Raw genomic sequence first — 21,897 nt, 5'->3', positions numbered from 1 at the left:
CCACAACAGTAATTCCCTGTGGAGTTCTAACTTGCGTTCGTCAAGTGCCGACTTTTAATTGTGAAGGATATTTTCATGGAAACCATTTTTTAAACCCCATTCAATAATTAAATAATGTATTTTCTGGCATCATCCTGACGTGTTGCGTTCCATTGGAACTCTTCTTGAATATTTTTTTCCATGTGTTTTGCAGAATCTTGATGGAGGAGGGGAGCTTTGTTGACCTTGGCCTTGCTTAACATTGTGTATGCTCATCATTGAGAGATTTGTTATCTGGTCAATTTTGGTTGTACTCCTTATTGAATAGGTGAGCCAGTCAGATCATATTCATTGTAAAATAATAATTTTAATGTTACATTTCTCAATTTAATCAAAATTTAAAATAGAAGTTGCAAATTTTAGAATATTTCCTTATATCTTTTAAAGTAGGGAAAACTTTGGTTTTAATAACATCACTAAATATTGCAGGAATATGATTGAAATGACATTTCTAAGCCAATTCATCTAGATAAGAATATGGATCTAATATGTGCAGTTCGTGGAGGCTAGGTAGAGGATTGAAAATGCGTTATCACTTTTAAAATTGACTATTCTCAATGAATCACATGACTAGATTTGCTCTACATTGTATCCTAATTCTAACTCATTTGCATTCTCTTCTTCTCTTCATTATGAGGTAGACTGATTATTTATTATATTAGTCCCTATTATTGTAAAGAGACACACTTTAATGATATGTAAAAAGACACAAGAAATGGAGAAGAGTATAGGCGCTCCATATGTTGTTGCCATTTTGTAGAATATGATATGTGATTGACAGATGCTGTAAGGGCTGATGAACCATAAATTAGGGTTAAATATGTCATTTAATGTTTCTGGTTTATAAAACAATATTTATAATTTCCTTTATGAGCATAGATCGAATAAGGGTTGAATCCACTTTAATTTTAAATATGTAGGTGACCAAACTATTGAATAAATGAATTTGAACCTTAATGTCTATTCTTCACAATTTTCATATTTATTTTAGGAAACAAATCTAATTTAACAATAGGAAACTAGTGGAAAGTAATTTCAAAATAATTCTATGAAGGTCATAAAATTTTATAGAATAGTTTTTTTTTAACTTTTATAGAAATTTGTAATAGAATAAATACTAAATAATTCTAATTACAATACCATATCTGGCACTTCCACGACACCGTGTGACAGTTGACGAAGATGAACATGAGTGGAGTGGAGCAGATGAAAGAAATATCTCTGGTTGCGACAGAGATGAGGGTGGATACGCGCTGACGAGAGGCAGAGGGAGGTAAATAATGATGATTTTACTGCCGTTGGTGTAATGGATATGGAAGCGGATACGTGCCGAAGAGTGAAAAAGTTTGAAGTAGTGTGTGTGATAGTGGAAACCTAGGGCATCCATGATGATAACCTAGGAAAAAGGACACAAATGTGAGTTGAAAAAAGATGAAGATCACATGAAACTCGTTGTCACATGGCCAACAGGTTGAGTGGTGCTTTTTATCATGTGTCTTGCTCTGGATGTCACTCCTGTAGTCCTTCACACTTAGAGTACAATAATGGACCCAAGCGAGATGTTGAATGAACAAATTCCTCCGCTAATTGTAATTAGGAACAAAATTAAAAGGCATATTTTTTACAAGGATGGAGACTCTATTTATAGATCCAAGATGGTCAATAAATAGAGGAGGAAAAGGTGGAACTACGGTCAAAATTTTAGCTCAAAACTCCTTCTATATTTTTAGATATTTCTGTTTCAATTTGGACCAATCTGAGCCATCCAATTTTATTTCTCCTTTGATTTTCTCTCTCCCCCATTTGTGTGGTGGATTCACAGCGTACCAAACAATTATAGGAGTTTTAAAAGTCAACAAATTCATTAAAAATATTCAAAATTTAAGTTGAGAAAACTAATTAGGGTTAATCAAATATATTTATAGAACTCAATTAGAGCAATTAGATTCAGAGGATTCAATTAGAACTCAATTAGAACTCAATATAGTAGTGAGTTGAGGTCAAATATGAATAGTGATCAGGAAATTAATATCTTTCAAGGAATGATGAGGAGATGAGAAGGTTTATTTTATTAGGTGGTAGACAGAGATATTGTAAGAAATGTGGAGGTGAAAAGGTGATAGATGGATTATAAGATATATATATATAGGACAAATTGATAGTTCATGCATTAAGCTGGATTATGTAAATGGCGGTGCATGACAAATGGAAACAGGTGGATCATGAAGATGTGTTGAATAGGTAAATACGTGAATTGTATTTATATAGGCCTTGAGAAAAGAGGAAGACAATTGTTGCCTTAAAGAACTCCTATTTTTAAAATTAACGTTTTTACTTAAATTAATTTAAATATTTTAAGGGGTTCAAAAGATATTCTTACTTTTATAGAAAAGGAGGTGGGATATTCTAACAAGGATGATCGAAACATGATTTCTGGGATTTATGTAGTTAAGAAAAAACCAGTATAATTCTAATGGCATGCTATCTATAGTCAATCAAATGAATATTTTAAATGAATTTTTTGAGTTTTCCTCCTCCTAGAAATGCATTCCATGCTGGAAATTTGCCATACAAGTAGGAGGAGAGAGAAATCAGATGGCTTAGATTGCTTCAAATTCAAATGATGATATCTAAAGATCTGGAAGGAATATTAGGGTGAAATTTCAAGCTCCTTATTTTCTGATGATCCTACTCCAAATGTGAATGGTAATTCCATATTTCCCTACTGTCTCTATCTCCCAGCTTGCATATATTATTAGAACCCCCTTGCCATCCTTGTAAAAAAGCCACCCTTCGATTCGTCCTTTTTCTAACTCATATCTTCATCTTTTTTTATAGGTTGTCATTTCTGATAGCAATAGGTTTCCACTATCACGCTCGCCACCTCCAACTTAGCTGCTAGTGAGTGTGTATCAGCCTCCATCTCCATCGTACTTGTGATAGTAAATCATCATCACTCACCCCTTCTGTGTCACTCCCCAGCATGTATCTGCAATCGTCTCCATCACAATAAGTTGTGGTATCTTTTTCATCAATTCCACTCCACCCATGTCTATTTCCATCAACCATCACCTGATGTTGTCAAAGCATCGACCAAACTATTTTAATTAGAATTAGTTAGCATGTTCAATCCTAAATTCTATAAGGATAAAATACTTTCATTTTATAATTATTTTTAATAAAAGTTAACCGTTTTTATTTCATTAAACTGTATTACATTATTAAAAGTATATAAAAATAAATTAAAGTTAAATTAAAGTTAAAATCCTCTTATTTAATTATTGCTCATTGTGGATTCGAGCCTTACATGATATATTCTCATGAGGGAATTAGAAATATTTTCTTATAAACCAGAAGGCTTAAACGACATATTTAACCCTAATTTATTGTTCATCACCCAATCGCATTAAAGTGATAACATTCATGTGTTTAATATTTTTTGATGATTGGCTTAACACATGATATTGCCTGGCGCTTCGTGCTTGATTGATTTTTAAAATTAAAATATGCATTGGAATTCATTGAAATTGAATCATTAATAAGGTAAAACAAATGATGATCACAACACCTTCTTCAGAATTCATTCCATGAGATGATGATCTCACTTTGTCTCTAAAAGATTTTCTTCAAGCCACTCACAAGCCCCAACACTAGACATATCTAAGCAATTGTTGTGATGATGGATTCCTTGAAGATCTTGCTAATCTTCTCACCATTCCATATCACTTGAGGGATATAGGTATTGATTAGTGAAAAATAAAGAGGGGCTCAGATCTAACTCATACAAGCTCCTAAAATGGATTTCCCCTCTACTTATACTTAATTTTTACATTTTCTTAAAATCTCATATAATTGAAGTATATCCACCAATGTCCAAAGCTCGCGCGTGTGATCCTCTTACCCCATGTATTTGTGTCGTTAATAATTTTTTAATATCCCAATAACATTTATTGAGAAATGTTATTTATTAAGAATAGGGTGCATTGGTTAATTAATCATGGATCAATTTAAACCCAAATAATAAGTTTCCAGTACATGATATGGCAAGACGCATCTTGTGCTCTATAAGGCATGTAGTAGTGCATGAATTCTCTCATGCAAAGCTAGATAGAACTCTCTCGAGACTCCAAAATGGCTTAAGGCATGATTAATCATCAAACCCTAATCTGTCATTCTAGTTAGTAATGATATATTATGAAGATCATTAGACAAGATATTCTCCAATATTTCTACTACCCCGAATAGGCATCTTATTCATCAAGCCAATCTCATCTTATACCAAGTCTGGGAAATCCCATCTGAAAACTTAATCACCCTCATGTACTTCTCAATATATCCAAGAGAAGAATTTGAATCCCATGTTTAGGAAAACATCATAGTCCAAACCTAATTATAGACCCCACAAAATATATTTTGTGTCTCACGTCTATGGATCACTTCAACAACAGTGACATGAAATAACTTGCTTCTACAGATCAGCAAAGTGAACATTTTTCCTAAAGAGAAACCATCATCCATATGTCACTGGATTCACTCTAATGGCCGCAAGGTCATCCAATATTAGCATATAACAAGGATAAAATAATGTTATTATTTTCAAATTCTTCAATGTATGTCTCAGGAATCCTTTGAATAGGAATATTTAAAACACATGTTTATAGGTTATTTATCATTCTATTATGGGCTAACTGTAGTTTGCTACATCATTGTGTTTATTTGAGGACTTCAATATAAACATGAGATGAGAAAAATATTGAGTAAACATATATTTCAGTGAACTTAAATATGGTATTGAAATGTGGTAGGCTTGAAGGCCACATAATATGTTGGAAATCTTGGTCTGTCAATCGACATGATCCAAAGTCAATTTCACAACAGAATATTGAATTGAACACGGATCTGAAACTGAAATATAAAGAAGAAAAAACATCACAGTTGTATAGATCAACTCTGTGATTTCTTAGGTCCGCTAGTGAGCATTTCCAAGTTGTTCAAATGGCCTCTAGATGTATCCACGTGATATTCAGACCATTGTGTTTCCTATTCTTCCCACAAACTCTACTGTTGGAAATGTGTATCTAGTCTCCACTAGTAGTGGCACTCAAGAAAGTGGAAGAGATGAAAGAGGGGACACACTCAAACTGACTTGCATGGGTATAAAACGAGGGTGCCCCTATATTTATATTGTATGGGGAAATTTTCATAAAAGCCCGTAGGGAAAATTTCATAAACGTCCCCATCTTTGAGAAAAATTAATAAAGTTCGAAACTTAGAGTATATCTACCAACATCCAAAAACCTAGTGTGTGTGATCCTTTATGTCGATGTATCATAGTAGTTAATAACTTCAATAGTCTAGTAACATATATTAGGCCAACCTTATTTTTTTAGCTATATCACATACAGATTAATTATCCAAAGATTGATTTAACCCAATTCATTGGTTAAGTTATCTACTGTGGGGTGCCAAGCTACACCTCATGCCCTAGCATATATAAAGTATGTGATAATCTCAAATTTAGGGATTTTAATTCATCGTTGGTAATTGAGATTATTAAATAAAAATATATTTAACCATACTTAGGAATATTTTAGCTTGTGATGAGTAAGAATCGTCTTCCCAGGAATGATGATTAAGGATTTAATTTTCTTACTATAGTTATTAATGATACGAGAAAAGATAAAGACAAGAATAGACTAGTCGAGATAGTGATATCGAGTAATGTGCTATATATAGAAATAATTCAACTTAAATTAGCAAGAAAAGAAGAAGTGAACTTAGAATTATGTGAAGCGATATGCGGATAAGATAGAAAACGTGAAGGATATGATAGTGATTGATTGTAGGAACAGTGTGATGGAAAAGATACAAACGAGATAACGTTATAGTAAAGGATATGATAATGATTGATTATGTTCCGCCAGGATCACGACAATGCTCCCCCCCTTCTCCAATGCTGTTAAGCTCCCCCTCTTCTCCAATGCTTCTCCCCACACACCCAGGACACCAAGAACACACTTGATAGATCTCAAAACTCACTATCTTTCAATCTGCCCACACAAGTAGGAAGCAAGTTCAGGATGAATTTCACAGTGATCCGCCCTATTTATGGATGGAAAGAGGAGGGGGAGATAACAATTTCAGCTCAATTGGAGTTGTAGATCATCAGATATCGTCGTTTGAAGTTGGACCAATCCTAGCCCTTATTTTTTTCTCTCCTCGTCATCGTCTCTGATGCTTCCTCGTTTTCCATTTTCGATTGAACTGTCACATCGTTCAAAATTCTGTGTCTTCTCATCTTCTGTGCTCGAGCTTCTCATCTTCCGTGCCCCGTGTACCTGCATTTGGAAAAGGACAAAAGTAAGTAATAAGAATTTATTATAGATTAAATAAGGTACTAGCCCACAGCAGACGTGGCGCCGCATCATTGTGCGCCACATCAACTTTTTTTCTACTTTTTACAATCAGCAAATAACATGCAAGGGCCACGTGTACAAGCGCGGCCACGTGTATACGTGGCGGCATGTCATGGAGCCACGTCACCCACTGTTATTTCAAAGAAAGAGGAAAGGAAAAGTTCATTTTTGTCATTTTATTCCTCGACCCACGCATGCATTTATTTCAAAAAAAAGCCTCATTTTTTATTCGTCCACCTTGCCCTTCCCCTGAAAAATCCACAAAGCAATTCGTTAGTCATAAATGTAATCATGGCTTTGCGAATCACGAAGACATGATTGCTCGGTTAAATGATTGGTTGACGCCAATCATTAACTAAGTTAATGATTGGTTGTCACCAATCATCATCAATAGCTGTGATTCATCATCGTTTGACGAACCAAAAGTGACACGTGGCGGCGCGAGATAAAATAAAGGCTAAAAAATCTTCTAAAATTCATATTAAATAAAATAAAATCCTAAAAATACAAATAAATATATATTTTGACTTAGAAAAAGCATATCTTTCCAAATTTAATGTCAAAAAATTCCATAAAAATCATCTTATGTCTCAAAAGGTTATATTCTTTCAGAATCTATTATCATAAAAATCCAAAAAAATACATAAAAATGCAGAAATGATCAGATTAAGGTACTAAACATGCATGTTCTCAGTATGTCAGCTTTCTCATGGAACCTTTATTGTCACAGGTTACCATGTAGGTATAATCCTTCATTTACACAAGATTTTAGAAGGACATAGGGGTTGTTAATATTTAACTTTAATCGATCATTCTACTTAGTTGTTAATGTGTGGTAAAATTATCAGAGAATGCCTTCTATGATAATTCCACTACCATGGCCAGTGATTTAACTGTGTCAACTTCCTTGAGTTGATATCCTGTAATATCGATGGCATATGATCTCATCTGGACCACCCAATCATAGGTGTTGACTTTTTTTTACATTTGAGATAGGTTTGTTTGCAATCCCCTTCTAGAGACTCATAGGTTAGAGTAAAAATACAACCTTATATCCACAAGGTGTCTTTGGTGTATGAAGTCTTAAGGACAATTTGCACAGCCGTCACATGAAACAACCTGACTGAAGATAGGTGCAACACCATTAAGGGATTCATATAGAACAATTTAGTGAACTCTCCCCAAAGTTCACCCATTGTTTAATCCTTAATGTCTCAACACTATTGGCTACGAGATCATATATACCAATCATACGCGTGAGTGTTTGATGGGGACCATCTAGCCCTGAAGACCTGGTCTCAACCACCTCAAGGAGCACAAGTGAAGCAAAAGACCTGTCCTTCAAGTACTCAGCCTAGTTGATGGGCCCTAGAGGTTGACGTTATTTTCATTTGAGTTTTTTTTTAATTCTTTTTGTTTTGAAGGCCTTATATGTGGGCCTATGTGGACCTGTGTGCAGGCCTCTCCTTTCTAGAGGGGAACCTTAGGACCCAACATGTGGGCCTTCTCCCTTTATTTCTAAAGGAGGGGCCCATATTTACCCGTTATGTAAGGAGGGGCAGGGGGGTATCCCTCATTGGATATAGAAGGAATAAAGTGAAAAGGGAAGTTTTTTTTTTTTTATCTCATTTTATTTTGCCTTATGTTTTAGATTTCCCATTTTTCCCTCCCTTTAAAGAAAAAGAAATAAGAAAACTTTAATACCATTTTGCCGCCACTGCTTCACACCACTGCACGTTGCCGCTCGCTCGCCGAGTGCCATCGCCTATCACCACGTTGCCCGCCTTGCAGCGTTGCCCCCCCTCACCACCACATCATTGCCTGATTGGCGCTTCACACTGCTTCTACATGCCGCTGCATGTGCACTACATGCCACCATCATTGCATGCCGCCGCCTATGCACTACTGCCATCGCCGATGCTACAACGCCGGTAGATAGACTATGCCGATGCCACCCTGCCGCATCGTGCCACACCTTTGCCATCCGCATCGCACCACTGTTGCCCGTGCTGCATCGCTGCCATTTGCGTTGCGTCGCAACCTTACCTGATCGCATGCCATGTGTCTTTGATTGTGATGTTGCACTACCGCTGTGTTTCTGCCTTACTATCTCCCCCTCCACTGGCGCTACCTCTGGCGTTTCCCCACACCACCTTCACTGCTGTCATAGCAAACCGCCATCACTGGCCTCCGCTCACACCTCTGCCTGCGCCACCGCCCGTGCATGGTCCTTGGCAATGCCAGCAATCACCAACAATGCTGCTCGCGCACCGCCAATGTCGCTACCCACATTACTAGCCACTCTGTCGTACGAGTCATCGCCTTATGTTTTTCATTGCCGCCATCCTCTGATATTGACAGTCAGATACTGCCGTCGCCCCTCGACCAACAAAGATGTCGACACTGACAAGATGTAGACCAAACCCTCATCGCCACTGAAAGGGTCGACAGACTTCAACATGCAAATACGCTCGTCCCTTTCAAAATTTTTCCTTATTTCTTTCAGCATCTCCCGAGCGTGTCTCCACCATCGGGATAAGAATAGAGTTAGATAGGGTTTTTGGTCGATACGTCCCAGTTTGGACCCATCGAGGGTGTACGCACAAGCAGTAGAAGTCGTGCTAGCATCATCTGCCTTCAACTGACATCTAGGTCATTGGGAGCCTATTAGCATTCCCAGATCCCTCATATCGTGACTTAGTGGTTGTCAGTGTCATCGACGTCCTGTTTGTGCTTCTCATTGACTTTTCACGTGCATTCACAGTGGCATTCAAACTGCATTTTTACCCACCTAATTGATGCCAAAATGGTCGTTCGATCTAGAGCCATCATTCTACATCAGTACTGTTCTACAAAGATATTTGGAAGTCCTTCAAATAGGAATGTTTATAACAGATATTTTAATATTAGTAATCCCCGTATTATGATCTCATCATAGTTCACTTAGTCGTTGCATATATTCATGAGCATGAATTATAGGCATCGCATGCACATTATAATGAATATATTTTATATAAATTAATATTTAAATTTATATGGAATGTGTGATTGGATGGCAGGCTACATATATTTCCAACAAGATATTCATCAGACGCCGCGTAGTTACATCACCAAATTCCCCTATGTAAATCAGGAAACTTTTATACAAATAAAAACATGTTTAAAGTTTTAAATGTGTTCATTCCAGAATCCAATTTTGTGAAAATCCATTTTTTTTTTCATAAAGAAAACATATATGTTAGTTTAGGTGGTCGAGGAATAACCTAAGAGGGGGGGGAGTGAACTAGGTTCTCTATTTATATTATATTTTTATTTTTAATGAGCCTAGGATTTTTCTACCTAAGAAATGAGGTAGAGGAAATGGGAGACAGAATTATTCTTTTTAGACAGCTTTGGCTAATCCTTAATGATGTTCTGGGGTATCCGTCCCGAGGTGATGATGTGCCCTAAATGAGTTTGTGTGAATGCCCCCAAGAAAATCACTTTTTAAATAGGGTTGCACAAGGATACCAATAAAAAGAAAGAGTCTATGAACCTTTGTCATCTTCAACCTTCAAAGGTTTCCACGGAATGACGTCGCTTGATCTACTTCAACTTTACCCCAAAGCCTTCTTCTTATGGCCCCCAAAGCCTTAACCTGAGTGATCACAAAGATCTAGAAATAACAGTATATTTCTGAATAATGTCTTCTCCTCAACAGCACTTAGTATGATAGCTACTTACAAATAGTATTCAAGACAAGGCTCAATTTTATGTATTTCAATAAGAATACTTTTATGTTCAAATTTTATTGATTCAGAGATAAACATTCATAAATTCTATCTCATTCATAAACATTCATAAACATTCACAAAGATCTATGACTTCCCTTCAGTAATACCTCCTTTTTTGTGGATGAAGTTCTTGAGCCGTGTTTGATCTTTGGTGCTTAAAACTTAAATATCTTTTTTAATCCTTCACCAAATGTGATGCATCTATCTGGAACGGTTTTTTTGCACAATTTCGCACAACTGTTATCTCACACAAAGTATTCAAAACCAAATCAGATAAATCTCTAGAGATCAATCTTTCCACGTCCTTAGTTTATCGCTCAATTACTTCATGTCCAACTTTAAACCCCTGTAACTATTTCCAAAATAAACCAAATGATGCAATTATAAGTTCTTTGGTTTTGTATGGATGTTAGAAACAATTCATATGTTGAAAAAAAGCTCAAAATCAGTATAAAGAGTATGCTAAAGATTGTTAACTTATCACAAGGTTGAGAATGTATGAAGTTCAGATCCCAGCCTTCTTTTCTTCGAATCTTGAAATACCTTGTACTAAAAACCAAGATTCCAAGTTCTATGGACTTGGATTGATGTTAGAAACAAATTCTATCTTCAAGAATGATCCAAAACTGCTTGAAAATTGCTACAGGAATTGAGAGACCTCTCTAGCTTTTGGACTGTGATTTTCAACGGGCAAGGAGAAGGAAGTTTGAAATTATGGCTCAAAACTGTATATATGGTCTTAGAAATACAAAGGTTCTAATGGTAATCTGTCAAAAGTCCAAAAGTCATATGCGTTGATTATGATTAAGCAATATAAAATAATAATCATTTTAAATTTGATTTTTTATATTTATAATTTTGCAATCAGTTCAAAATACCTCTCAAGAGTTAAGAGCAAAAACTAGCCGTTATGCCAATGATTTAAGTTTAAATAATCTTAAACTTTTAGGTATGTTTACCACATCATTTAAATAAAGATATCGCCTTTGGATAATAATATATTCATGTAATTCATTTTCATTAAATCATCAGGAAATTCAGCCTTAAATACTCGAAGGTAGTAAATAGGATTTGAATAAGTTATTCATCAAATCAAATGAAGACAAATTCACACAAATACCTGAACATTGTTAAAAATTATGTTTATCTTCATGTCTTAAAAAATAGATGTCCTAAATACATGATTTGACTTGTTCAGCATATGGTCAAACAAAGTGGCCTTATAATATATCTAAGGCTTCTATTTTTATCTTCACATACAATTAGTCAACTACTTGACTGAGGGCATATTGTGCTTTGATCACAACCCTTATTTAGGCATGCATTACTTTCAACATTCATCAAAACACACATTAAACCATTGTGCTAAAAATATCCTTAAAGCTTAATCTTCAATTTCTTATTATTTTATTCTTGATAATGTCCAGTTATGTTCATTTTATCGAGAAAATGAATAATACAAAAAGGGAAATGCTTATAGATAAGACTTGAGGAATGAAGTAAAAGTCTCGTTCTGAATTTTTGGTAGTGAAAAATGTAGTTTTCTGGTTGAACTTTGAGGACATATATTTGTTAAGAAGAATCATAAATATTTTTTGTGGGTGCCACTTGTGTTTGCATCATTTCTGCCCACACGCTCCCTGTGTTATCACTCGTGGCATGGATTTATGCCCGCCCTATCAATAACATGATAAATGTATGTATAACTCCATGAATCTAATATATTTGTAGGCATCAAAATCGTGAACCTATTATGTCATTAACCAAATTCTATGAAGTTAAATTTATATGAACCAATCATATTCTAAGATTTTATATGAATATCATTATCCACATAATGGACATTTCAAAATAACCCTGATTAACTTCTATTACCATTTTTTTGGGATTCTAACGTAGGGAAATTAGGTGAGTACTTTTTATGTGATTTTAAATACTATTTTCTTCACTCAAATAGAATTTGTAATTGTTAAACTCACTCCGGTATGTCTAGTGGTGAATGAGGCCATCTCCACAGGGTTTAGACTTTAAAGATAGATCTTATAGTTGAGTTAAGGTTAGGGAAATGAAGATGATAAAGTGAGTAACAAGATATATTAATGATATAATAGAATAATAGAAGTGATAAAGTGGTCGCAGGAAGGTAGTGAAACGGTTGAAGATAAGTGAGTAGAAAGAGGTAGTTAGGTGATGGAGGAAAATTGCGTAATAAATTTTAAATGTCGTTGTAAATTTAATTCGTCTACAAACAAATAAATTTGATAAAATATATAAAATTACTCAAATGTATAGTGTGAGTTAGGTCCTATCCACATGGACTGGCTTTTAGAGATGTATTCAATAATTCAGTTAGTTAATAAGATATAATAATAACAATACTGAAGGTAGTGAATATAAGAAGAATTAAGTAATAAGTAAGTATAGGGAGATATTGAGGAGTAAAGAGTTAATAATAGTAGTTAAGAAGTATTTATATAACTACAAGATATACTATAATTATAGAATACTACTTATATAGGTAAGGTATTATTATAGGATTAATATAGGCAGTTTTAGATGTTTTTATATGATTTCTATTTATATTTCTTTTATATAATCGATTTCGATAATTAATGGGTCGATTTAGTCAAGCACCCGAGAGGTGTTCGACCATATGCCCGATAGAAGATCGAAATGTAAGAGAGATGTGTTTTATTTAATTAATAGTAGTTTTTTGTATGTATTTTTTATTGATTTCATAGATAAAATTGAAGATTAGAGGGTGTTTCTGTCCAACGCCCGTGAGGTAATCGACATAATGCCCGAAAAAAGGCGGAATAGGAGAAATATATGTGTATTTGAATTTTTATAAGGTTGAAATGGTAGAACTTAGGTAAACCATACAAATAATCATCAACCACACGAGGTGTTCGATGAAATGCCACATAGAAATGGTGGTAACATATTTTTGCTCGAAATGGATTGAATCACTAATTAAAGTGATAGGAGTCAAATCGATGATAAATTCCTACCGAATATCAGCAAGAGTGACTGGAAAAACTCACTAATCTGCCCTGATTTGAAGATGAGAGTGGCAGCGCTGATCGTCGTCGCCTAGCTACAGTTTAAGGTTTCCCTCGTTCTTCTCCTCCGTCCGGGTGCAGATCCGAGCTTCCCCAGCCCCTCTTGAAGCCTCCCCGAGTTCTTCCACAATCGCCTGCACTGTCACGACGCCGTAGTCTGGCCAACTCCGAGAGAGACACCCACCATCGCTCTGGACTTATGGTCAAAAGATAATGAATTGGGGGCCTTCGCAGCCCCTTTAATGGCTTGGGACGGACCTCCCAGGCCGTTCGATGGAGGGGGACAGCCTTGGGGGTCCTCCCGGGCCATTTGATCGCCCAATGGTCCCCCTTTGTGAGCCAAAAATGGCCTTCGGCAGGCGACGTTGATGGCCAGGGGTGAGATTGGACGGAAATGCCCCTTTCCTTCTGATCCCTTTCATCTGGGTCTGACAGCTGTGATTAAATCACAGCCGTGGACCCAAATTAGTATGGTGCACTCACCTCATCCACGTCAATGCGCCGTTAGCATGCCTAATCAGTTGCCTCGTCAGCTTTCCTGTCTTTTGATTCATCCGCCGACGGATCCCACATCTGCGTCATCCTCGTCGGGCAATAAGGAAACCTGAAAAGATATAAAAATAGATTAAAGAAGACGAGATAGATCTCACTGGGACGGCTGAGATTATATCCCGCTACTTAAAATAGGCCCAAAAGAACACGTGCTTCAGGCCGGGTTGGCTCGAAGCCCGGTCTCTTTTTAATTTTGTTTTCTTAACATCGAGGCCCATTGGGCCGCGATCCTTTCATTAGCCAGTGGCCGTCAAAGTGAGATCTATTGAAAATTCTTATCCTTTGATTGGGGAATTCTTATCCTATATTCAAAATTTCTGAGAACTGCAGCATTGTATAAATGCCAACAATTTTTTCTTTTCAAATGAAAAATGCCATACCTCCTCTTTGAGCGCTCGATCTCCTCTCTGGGCCTCTTTGGGCTCATGTGTTCTCTCTACATGCCGGCTAGGCTTGCTGGCGCCACCCCTTACCGGCTGCGGGCAGGCTTGAAGGCCTTGCGTTCTCGCCTACCTATGGCTGGCTTGGGCGCTGGTGCACCTGGTCTCCTCCTTAGCCGGCCCACCTAACAAATTTTTTTATTATTTATTATTTTTTATATGTATATATTTCTCTTCTTTCTTTTTCATTTCGTTCTGTCCTTTCTTTCTGTGTATTTCTTTCTCCAACTTCGTCTTCTTCCCTGGAATAGCATACACACTAAATAGAATATTAGAAATCAAAAATGTCTTAAATATATTTTTACTAAGAAATACTTGAAGTTTTAGAGCATGCATAAAAACGACATAAAATGCATTATTTCATTACTTGCTCTATTTAATGCATGAAATTTAAAATTACTATAAAATTGGAGAAAATACACATGAAATGATCCCAAAATGACTTTAAAATATTTATAGTTACATGACACATTTTGGCTCTATCATTAGAGTAGTGGAAAAGTTAATAATGGTGATAGTGAGAAGTAGGGAAAGAGAGAGGTAATCTATTTATTTTATTATTAGGATTAAAATATTTGAGTAAGTGAGTTAGTAAGATAATGGACTTCACTTTTAGACTTATAATAAAGGAAGATATTAAGACATGCAGTGGAACAATTTTTTTTCAATTAGTAGCAAAGGTGCTATTCTTTGTAGAAGGTATTTTTAGTAGTACTATTTAATTTAATTGATATTTAGTTTAAAAGGAAGTTAGGACATATAGGGTATTAAGATCTAGGTAGGGATTTATATTTTAGTAAGATATAAGAGTAAGGATAAATTGAAGAGGGGGCTAAGCGTATTAATGATTGTAAGAAAGAGGATAGTTAATTACATATATATATATATATATATATATATATATATTAATTGGGTGAGGTGATTATACATATAGGATTGGAATGTAAGAATTATGGAGTATATTTTATTTTTTTAAGAGAGATCAATTAATTAGATAGAGCGTGAGATCATAAGAGAAGATAGAAAGGAATATTAGGAGAATGAAGTGATTAATATTTATATGATAGTACGATTAGGGATATATAATAGAAAAATAAAATTATTTATAAAGGTATATATATTTAATAGGTGATATTTTAGTAATTTTATAATATAAATTTGAAAGAAAAATATAAAAAATAAGAAAATTCTGGTGTCTGATACATGCTCTATAGATTGCCTTAAAGAGGCCAAAATATGAAATCTCATTATAATCCACCTCGACAAGTGATATGATGAAACCTTCTGTAGTTCAAGATGTTAGCATGCTAAATTTCATCCAAATCAAGCCATGAAAGTACCATAACTGCCCTGATATGAAGAACTGGTGGCAGGGTGACGATAGCCACCCCTTAACCTTAGTGTGCTTCCCCACCTCTTCTCCTCTGTTCTGTCATGCACCTTCATCTTCCTGGATTCTCTCTAGTGCCATCATGTAGCTCCTATGTTCTCCTGAGGCAATCATGACCTGGGATGAGCTGAAAAGCTGCCTAAAGGATCTACACCATACATCGGATCTCTATTAGATGGGACCAATGGCTGCGATTAAGTCACAGTTGTGGACCCATCTCATACGGTGTAACCTCCTTTTGCAAGATCATCTTGTCAGCGACCTCGCTATAAGCTAATCCTCTGATCGATCCAATGAGCAGCCCCACTATCCTTGTCGATAGCTGTTGATGAATCACAAGTGTGTGGAAAGGAAGAAACCAAAAAGATGTTGGATAAAATACCATTACATTTGATTTGTTAAAGAAGTTTGGATGGTCGACACCACAGGAGACTCATAAGTCAGCTCATTATAAAGCAGGTTTCTGGTCGAGTCGGCTCTACGTCATGTCATCTTTTCTTATTAGTTTTTTAAGATTGCAGGCGATAGGGCACAATTCTTCAACTATATTCGTCGGCTATTGACAAAAGTTAACCCGCATGTGATTTGGAAAATAGACAACAGTAAATCCCATATGGAGAAAATTAAAAATATGTATATCATATAAATCTTTTTCAATACTCCCTATTGAATTAAATATTGATCTTCCCCGAATCTGTGTGCGGACTTGTTGTCTCTCTGTTCTGGAACTATATATGGGTTTTTGCTCAATGGGGCTCTCTCAATGGGACCTCGGTATTGGATTCTGATGTTGTTGGTGACGGAAATATATGTGGCCGGCAAGCCAATCACACATTCCACATCTCGTTCCATGTTCATTAATACAACATATTCATTATAATGAAGTCCATGAATACATGATCGGACTTAGTGAATTATGATGAGATCGTAATACGGAGATGACTAGTCTTTAAGCATGCTTTCTAAACATTCCTATTCAAAGGGTACGTAAGAAGCACAGTGAAATATCTGGATAGAATAACACTATCTAGCCTCACTCATATGATGAGTATGGCTGGTCCCGCAGCCATTAGCGTGGAGACACTAAGGATAGATAGTGGGTGCTCTTTAGTAGAAAGAGTTCATTTAATTGATCAGTATGAATCCTTGAATGGTATTATACCAAACTGTCAATCAGGTCGATTCACGTCACAGTTGTGTAAGTGGTCCTTAGACTTGAGACACCAAAGACATCTTGTGGACGGACGGTTGTACTTTGACTATGGCCAACGAGTCTCTAATCATGGGATAGTAAATGATATTAGTTCAGGTACATCAAGAAGTTTACGAAGATGATTGAGTGGTCAAGATGGGATCATCCACCCTCGGTATAAGAGGTGACAGCTCAAGGAAGACGATGCGATGAAGTCCTCGGCCAAGGTAGAGAAATATCAGAGAAGTGTTCTCTAACAATTTCTAAATGCATTAGTACTAACTCGGATGATCGATTAGGGTTTGACAGTTGACCATACCCTAAGTCGTCCAAGGAGCGTGAAGTGGATGAGGGATTATACATACATGGTAACCGATGACGAACATGTTCCATGACTGAGTCGATACACATTCCTTTGTATCTTCTCGAACACGAGGTGTAGCTTGGCACCCCACGTGTTGGAGACTCGACCTATCGATTGGGTTAAATCGATCCGATATTAATTAATCCATATGATGATATAGTTAATTAATTTGGAAGGCCAATAAAGGTTATTGGGCCACTAGAGTCATTAACTAGAATGATACATGGGCCTAGAGGGTCACACGCAAATGGTCTTTTGGATGTTGAAAGATATACTTAAGTTTTGGGGGGTTTTATGAAAAATACCCACTTAGTATAAATATAGGAAGGCCCAGAATGAAATTCATCCGGTCCAGAATTTTTCAGGGGGCCTTCCCCTTCTTCTACCTTCTCCCCACACACCCTCTCCATGCCCGATGTGATGGGGATAATGTAACGACGACGATGGAGGTAGAACGGGGCTCGTCAATGAGAAGGAGGAGATCCAACATGCCGAGGATCGCGTGCATACATCTAGAGGCTGCACATTTGAGTAGCTCAACTTGGCTCACTCTGGGATCCAAGAAATCATGGATATGATCCATGAAAAGGTACTTCGTTTCATGACTTTATCGATGTCGTTTTGATTATGTTCAAGTCTTCCACTGCGGAATGTTTTGATTTGTTCATCTATATCAAGGCCTCTAGAACCCTACAGTTGGCAGGCCTATGCTCATCGGTTTCATGGTGGGTTTGAGTGCTCTACGCTCGATGCCATGTGCCTATCTTAACCATTAACGCCTGCCTTAAACATTTTATTTTTTAAATTATTTATTTTAATTCATGTCTGAATACTTTAGAGAAACCAATAGAAAGAAGAATTGAACCCTAACAATATCTTTCAAAATATCTTTTGCATAAAAATATATTTTGCATAAAAATAATTGAGTTTTAAAAAATTGTAAAAATCCTAACAAAATGCGTAGTTTTCTGAAATCAATATGAAGGTTTTGATGCATAAATTTGGATTCATTAGCTTCAAAAGGTGTGTGCTATCTCCTAGATCTGCACACTAAGCTTTGTAACTTTTCCATTTAAGAGGAGCTTAAAATTCAAGCTACGGGCCCTCAACAAATCAAAAAAGCAAAATAAATGGCATAGAGAGGATATAAGTTCATTTTATTTATTATTATCTTACTTTCTATCTTGTAGAGAATTAATAAATTTTAGTCATTCTGATAATACGCCAATTTCTGTGAAATTTACACACTTTTATGCATTAAAATAAATTAAAATGTGTGTTATCAACCTCTAAATGATTAAATCTTTTTTAGAATGACAGTTTGATTTTTTTTCATTTAATGGTATTTTCAGAATTTTTTCAACATCATATTCGTAAGAAACTTGATTTTTTGATTTGTAAAAATTTTGCACTTTTTTAAACTTATATTCTAAGTCAATATATATATTTATAATGATTTAGTAATGTATTTTTCCTATAATATGTGCCCTGCCTCATGTTGCAATTCAATTATATCGAATTGTGATAAATCAAAAGTATTTGCAATAATTATTCTGAAAAGGTACAGTTATGGCATCACGAATTGTGATGTCCTAATTCACCAATCATTAATTCAAAGTTTGTATATTTTTCTTTGTAGGGGCAATGTGGACCAATAGAAAAAAAGAGTGATTTAAATCACAATAAATGTGATTTTTATATGAAGAAGAAGAGTAATAAAAAGAGAGAGAAAATTCAAAAGTTGAGGTGGTACACGCGGCGCTCACCAGTACCACCACAACTGGTTAAAAATTTAAATGATGTTGACATGGCGCATAAAAATGCATTGCCACGTTACGCAATCATTGAATGATTGGCTCTTTTCTCTGGTGAAAAGGACACAGGTCAGCATGTCTTTACATAGAAAAAGTGTAAAAAATAGGAAAGAAGAGAGAGATGGTGACATGGCGTGCGGCGACATTGCGCGATGTCACCATAATAAAAAATAGTTCAAAAGAAAGCTTTTGTCTTCTTCTTCTTCATGTACATGTGGAATTCTCAGAAGGGGCAATCAAGGAAGATCATTGGATACCAATCATTAAGATCTGATGATTGTGCATCTCAATCGCCAACAAAACAATGAGGGAGCATTGGCTCTGATGACAAGCTTTTGTCTTCTTCTTCTATAACAAAAAAATGGACTGCTAGGATTGCTCCAACTTTGATGATTGATATCCAATGATCTAGAGTTCTGATTGAGCTGAAATTTTGAAGGATGCTTTGTCTTTACCCCCTCTTTCCATCCATATCCTTCTATCGATAAATAGAGCTGTGGATCCTTGTCAAGTTTACTTAAAATTGTATACTACTCGTTCGGGCTGATTCAAAGATATTGAGTTTCTGAGATCCATCAAGCATGTTCTTGGTGTCTTGTACTCGCAACTATTTGTGATCCTCATAAAATGTAAGGATGTAAGGTAAGTATCATCATCGTACATTGTTCTTTTTTGACATTGTTGTTAGCTTAGATTGATTTCACTGTCATGTCCCACCATCACATCAAATATGTACACTCTCTATTCACATCTTACCACCTTCACATCAATATCTCATTAACCTACTCTTTATTTTCCTTACAAAACTCACTCTCTACCTCACTCCCATCATTCTTTGTATTATCATTACTTCATCCTTGCACTCTCTTGATCTTCTCAAATCTAAATTATCAATGTCCACTAAATACTATTATCATCTTAATTATAGCACTAATTGTCACTATCTTGTCTCACATTTTCTCATCACTTGAGTTTGTATTTTATAATCAATATTTAAATAATATTAAAACCTTAAATCATCTTTCCTTGTGGAAACGAACTGTACTCATCACTAGCTAAAATCACTAAGTGAGTACACATTTACATTTTTATTGAATAATCTCAAAAATACCAACGATGAATTAAAACCCTTATTTTTTAGCTTATCACATAGAAGTTATATTTAGTCATAGTCATTCCCTTTGTCCAAAGAAAATTAACGTTAGATAAACCTAGTAAATTTTATTAAGATATATTTATTATTTCTCAAAATATTTTTAAAATTTATGGGCCTATAGAAAAGAAGCCATTAAATTATTGCCTCCTGATGTACCAATCCCTTACTTTCCCTACTTGTGACATAGCATAACTAAGCAGATAAATTTCAGAAATATTTCTGGCCAATTCCCAGTTAAAATAATGATATAAACCCTGTAAAGTTATACATCACATTTTTAAATTTCACAGTTATGACATATTTCTGCTGCTTGAAGGTGACTCTTTCTGTTTGACAACCTTGTCTTTCTCACCGTGAAGGTCCTAGTTCACGTGCATCCTACCCTCAGAGCTGCTACCAAAAACTATACTCTTTGTCACTTTATATGATGATTATATTAAGTATTTTGTCTATTTAGAATGTTTATGAGAAGGAGAGACTCTAAAAAACACAAAAATGTGTTCTTTAAAATATATGATAATTTTAAAATAAGGGCATTCTACCATTGAAATGAATCTAAGGGATTAAAATAATAAAAATGAAGAACACAATCTCACATTATAAGAAAGTAAGGTCTATAAAAAATCTCAAAAAATAAATGTGTATGCATAATTTTATTCTCAATATCCTTAGTAAGGATTCATCCAATTGGCCCATAAATTTTAGTTTAATGTTCTCCAGGTGGACTCATTATATTTAAATTAATAGTTTTAAAATGTATATTTTTACATAAGGTATTTCAAATGTTTTGTTTGTTAGACCTATTTAAAATTTTAGACCTGCTAATGTTTGTCTGCTGTTTAGAAGTAATATGGATCTTTAGTATCGCACTTCTTATTTTATTTTCTTCTTTTTCCATCGGATATAAAAGCATTGTAATAAACTTTGATAATGCACTTGTAAAACCATCTTCATTTTGAGAGAGCTACTCTCTATGAGTTCTCCTTGTGAGAGGCCTACTTTGTTTGTGTATTCAAGACTAAAGTAAATGGATCCATAGATAAGTGAACATACTTTTGATTCAGGACCAATAGTTTTAATTTCTATTACATTGATGTTACAATAACAAGTTTTGTACTATTTATAAATGCAAAAGTCAACTAGAGAGAATATAACCTATAATTGAGAAAGTAAAAAAAATAAGTTTTTGAATTAGTATGTAATTATGGGCAAGAGAACCAATTAAAAAATACTAAAATTTTAGCGAAATAATAAAATAATGTTATCTTAAAACAATAACCAATGTAATTATCTGACATGTTAGCCAATAGCATATACGTCTCTTTCAAGTTCATTAATTCAAATAATTTTCACTATTATTCATGTGTGATGTTTCTAATGGAGTCCATGGATATGAATAATGATATTTGAATAATGATAAAATCATAATATGTGCTCCTGTGTAATCAGATCAAAATAAATTGTCATTATAAAATTTAAATAGTTATTTTTAAAAAATTAAATCTCGCATATGTGCTCCTGTCCAAATTATCCTTAACTGTTTTTTTCTTTAAAAATGTAGTTTTTTTTTTAAAACCAAGGTAAAAATAATTGAAATGCAAGTTACATTTGAAAAAATTGATAACTAGGATATCTTCTTAAATGCCAATAAAGTAATTTATCAAAAGTTTACATCCCTTTTGTTCTCTGCATGTTTATC

Source organism: Wolffia australiana, chromosome 3 (genome assembly GCF_029677425.1).
Source record: "Wolffia australiana isolate 7733 chromosome 3, ASM2967742v1".
Classification (NCBI taxonomy): Eukaryota; Viridiplantae; Streptophyta; class Magnoliopsida; order Alismatales; family Araceae; genus Wolffia; species Wolffia australiana.
The sequence above is the reverse complement of the archived record's forward strand: the minus strand, read 5'-3'. Positions refer to the sequence as shown.